Consider the following 5,431-nt stretch of genomic DNA (forward strand, 5'->3'; position numbering starts at 1 on the left):
CCCCCCCCCCCCCCCCCCCCCCCCCCCCCCGGGCCATTTCCTCCAAAAAAATTTAAGAAAAAATTGTTTTTGAAATGTAAATGAATATGTTTTAAAAATAAAATAGTTTTTATGGCACCCACATAAAAAAATAAAACTAAAATTGAAAAATATTTCAAATTTAAGAAATTTCATTCTTTATGCCACCCTCACCCATACCCAATCCCCCCTCCCCCGCGACCCCGTCAATCTTTTTAGAAAAAGTTATTTTTTAGAATAATTATCTTGGGTCAGATATCAGGGTTAGATTTTGGAACATTTATCGTGTCACGACCCAGGGTTATATCCTAGATATAATACGACGTACTTGACCCTAAAGGGGTCTCATACAAGCCCTTAACATATCATAGCATAAGATAATAGAAAAGTGCAGAATTTTAAATATTTTTCATATAATCAAAGTCTTTACAAAACGAAGCAGATTTCTTATTACACTTTTGTCTTAAACCATCTAAAACATAATACTTGAACACTCTTGGAACACAACCCATACAATAGTCTCAAAAGATACAGAAATACATAAAGGGAATGATGGCTTTATCCTCGATGTTATGAAGACTCACCGAGCCTTCAACTCCTTGTGCTTGTAGAAACTTAGCCTCAAGAATGGAACACAATCACCGAACCCTACATATGGTGAGAACGTAGGCAAAAGTATACATTAGTACAAAACTACTAAATATGATAGCTAGCATAACATCATAAGTACAATCTTAGGTCATCATACATACTTACCATCTCATGGTCTCATCTTTATATTAATATGTCATTGATGACAACTATAGCACAATCTTATCTATATGTACGACATATAAGAGAGACACTTTATGAGTCACCTTAAGGCAAACTTTTTCCATGCATGAACAAGACTCCATAATTTTACTCATTCTAAGTTAGACACTTTAGGTTCTTCTGTTCATCATCTCTTAATCTCATAGCTAAATTATTTCTCATAGACAAGGGAAATCACCTCTATTCATGCATGTATTGGAAAACCCTCTTTAAGCTAAAACCCAACCTAGTCATGCTCATGTTTCATAAAGCAAGGGGATTCACCTCAAGGTATAAATGTCATGGAAGGCCTATCCAACTACAATCTACATTAGACAATTTCATGTTATTCTTTACTTATTCATAAGACATGGGAACTCACAGCTCTATGTCTATCATAAGGGCCAATCGGTATTCACCTCTTTATGTCAAGCATAAAGGAAAATGGGTATTCACCTTTTACTTTACATTTATCGTCATTGGTATTCTCCTCCATGACTATTTTAGGGAAACATAGGTATTCACCTCCATGCCCCATAATTATATGATGTAGGTATTCTCCTACACATAATTTCATAAGGATCATAGTTATTCGCCTCCATGATCATCATAAAGGCTAATGGGTAATCATCTCTTGCCTTAGAAGTAGTATTTAAGGGTAGTCACCACAAACTTCTCATATCATGTCATGGGTAGTATTCTCATGATATCTAGGGATAAGGGGAGTCACCTCACATACCTCTCATAAAAAGGTCTTTAGGAGAATCACTACAAGCCTCATCACATTATATAATCCTTGGACTTAGATTCATTTTAGGTGAGCAAACTTGTCAACCTAGAATCATTTTATGTGAGAGAATCTTACATATCATATTCATGAATAATACCATATCGAGAATTCTACATTAGACATCGATATCATCATGACTCAAGTGATTCCATCACTTCATACATTCAAACATTCATGAGGTAGATTAGGTGAGAAAGTCTTACCACAACTATTCTATCTAATAGTCTATCATTATCATATAATTTTTACTCTTGGAACCTTGACATACATAATTCATCATATTGTCTTTATTCTCAAAATCCTAGTGATCAACATTCATGACTGCAAGTCTTACTATCAACTCTTCACTACTTGCAATCATCATACATACATAGATTTCAAGGCATTCTTGTCACATTCTTCATTATCAAGTGATTTCAATCATATATCATCATAAAGGTTCAACTTCAAGTTTTACTACTCATGATCTATCATATATACCCAAATATAGTTCAATTCATATCTACGTGTTTCTATTCTTGAAAAGTTACTACTCATAATCATCAATTCTAGAAGATCACCTATAAATCCTCAATTTCACCTTTTATGGCATTAACCCACATATTTCAATTTCATCAATTAGACTAGAGTTAATCATGGAAAGCACATAATATAATCCTAATAGCATAATTCAATACTAAATCAATCATAAACAAGTACTATCACTAGATTGTAATCATACTCAATACTACCCACAATATAGGAAGAAACCTAGCTATAATTGGGGTTCATCTTCACAACTGGGGGAAGTTCAGTGGGCTCCATGGATTGAAAAATCCATGGATTAATAAGCTATAATACCTTGGATACAAATCCCTACAAAAGTTTGCAACAATGGAGGAATTTGACCTAGCTTCGATATTCTTCTTCTTTTTCTTCTTCTTCTTTCTAAAGAAAGGATTTCTTGGAGGGAATCAGGTTCGATTTGAGGGTTTAGAAGTAATGATTTGGAACCCTTTAATTGACGTTCTAATAGATTTATATAGGTAGTCTAATTACTAATAAAATAACCCCACTTAATAACTAATTAATTCTAGATCCTTCCCTAACCCTCCAACTTAAACTGCCTAAGACTATCACTACTCCAACCCATGGACCATGAGCAGCTGCACGGGCTGTGCTGGTCATCTGTGGATGGGGTATTGGAGCTTGGTTGGCAGGCCTTGACCCATGACCCTCACCCACGGGGCATGGGCCTTGGGGCAGATTCTTTGGGTTGTTTTTGGGGTCCTCCCAGGGACTCCTTTGGTTGGTCTTTCGAGAGTCGTACCTTAATGTTTCACCCCTAAAACCCTAATTCTAAGTACGGGAAGTCATTTTTACAACTCTAACCTCAACGTAAAACTCTAGAACCCTTATGTAAGACTCTAGTTTAACCTGCTAGTTTTTCGGGTGTTACAATATCTCCCCTTTGATATCATTCTTCCCTGAATGACGATTTGAACCACTTTTTAAACAAAACGACTTTAGACTAGCAGCCCATTATGAATGTAACTCATCTAAATGCACATGAACAAAAATAAAAACTTTAACTCCAGGCTAAACATATTCAAGACAACACAAAGGAGTAGGAACTACATCTAACAACCCAAAATGCATGAAATTCTATATTTACTCATATTCAAGGAGGAACTACCATCTCCTCGCTAAAACATGATCAACACATACTCATGGATCCTAAATGTAATTTACTCTCAAAAAGCATTTATTAAAGGAGGAATCTTTCAACTCCAAACTATGGAATGCTCATTAATTCATTTCATGAAGTTCTATAAGCAACTCTACTCAACACACTACTACATGAGGTAAAAATTTGCATATAAGTCATTTCTATCATGACATAAACTTTTCATGAATAAGCGTATAAAGAAATCATGGCCACAAATAAACACATGATGTCCTTGCTATCTAGGAATATCATCTCCCCCGAGGAGTAAGCTTATTCAAAATCTTCTAAACAACATTTCTAACATAAAAAAAAAACAAATGAAGCTCATTCATACTAAACACAAAATCAAAGTCTATCATATAAAATATATCAAGTCATAAAAGAAAAGCAACACCAGAATCTAGATAAATCTTAAAACATATACCGGTAGCAACAAAAGAAGGTCACTTTTGTTTACCTCTAGATTGGAGAGCTCAAGATCTATTCTTTTTGGAGCACTCCCTCCTAAACCAATTGGACCAGAGGAAGGGTAGGGTTGGTACCTATGACGGCTATATCCTTTATTTTTAGTAACTTTAGGGCAATGCCTTATCTTATGGACCAAATCACCACACCCAAAACAAATATGAGAACCTGCTAGGCATTCACTCTCATGTCTTCTATCACACTCACTACATCCCAGCAATAGAACCCCACTACTATCTCCTTGTGACTTAGGGATAGGCACCCCTTTTTGGTTGAAGTTAGGAGTGGTTACGACACTTTGCTAGGGAACTTTTTTCTAAACCTAGGGCGACCATGTCCATCAGACTCATAATGAAAGGACCTATCATCATCCAATCTAGACCTCATTTTCTCCCTGGATTCTTCCTTGAGTTTTGACTCCTCAATTTGTTGGCGAAAACCATAAGACGTGAGATATCTAAGTCACCAAACAACATTCCCATAAGACATTCTTTTTCTACTAAGTTGGACACTCCAACCGTGAACTTATGCATCTAGACCTTGAATCCTCCACTAAAGTTGGAGCGTACTCAGAGAGTTGAGTAAATTTTAGAGAATACAATTGAACACTCATACTACCTTTATTAAAGTTAATGAACTCTTGCATTTTAGCCTCCCTCAATTCTAGGGGAAAGAACTTATCAAGGAATGTCTTCTTAAACTCCCCCCACTCTATGGGATCCGCTTTTACCAGTCTATTCGATTTTCATTGACCATACCATATTTGTGCTACCCCTCTCAATTTCTAAGCGATTAACTCCTCTTTCTCTACCAAAGTCACCCTCATGATATCAAGTACCTTATAAAACTCATCTATAAACTCCTTAGGGTCCTCTTCCACTTTGGATCCATAGAACTCCGAGGGTTTTATCTCAATAAACTTCCTCACTCTAAATCCACAGAATTTACATTAGGATTTATCATAGCAACCACTTCCCTATTGACTTGCGTCGTCACATCTTGAGACAACATTTGTAAAGTCGACCTAAAATCCGTATGAGTAACATTGTTAACTAGCGGATTAACCAAAGCTTGAGGAGGAGCTTGGGGAGGAAACTCATGATCCACATTTTCTTCATCATTTCTCCTAGTGTTTGCCTTTGATTAGCTATGCCCTAAAACAAACGGGCATGAATTAAGAGAAGGACCTAATAGAGCCGAACTCTATGACATTATTTAGAGAATGAAGAAGTGAGATTTCCTAAACATTCAATAGCATCTTACTCATAAATGTGGTGTACTTTACATTTATGAACAAAAATCTACTAGACATGGTTTGAGACAGCCTAGAACCATTCTAAACCTTGTGCTTTTATTACCAAGCTTGTCACGACCCAGGGGTACACCCTAAATGTAACACGACGTACTTGACCCCAAAGGGTTCTCATACTAGCCCGTGTCATACCATAACATAAATAATAGAAAATTGTGAAATTTTAAAACATTTTTCATACAATCAAAGACTTTATAAAACGAAGCAGAAGTCTTACTACACTTTTGTCTCAAACAATCTAGAAGATAATACTTGAAAAAATCTTCGAACACAACCCATACAATAGTGTCAAAAGATAAAGAAAGACATAAAGGGAATGGTGGCTTGATCCTCGATGCTATGAGGA

This window comes from Solanum pennellii, chromosome 5, assembly GCF_001406875.1.
Source record: "Solanum pennellii chromosome 5, SPENNV200".
NCBI classification, from domain to species: Eukaryota; Viridiplantae; Streptophyta; class Magnoliopsida; order Solanales; family Solanaceae; genus Solanum; species Solanum pennellii.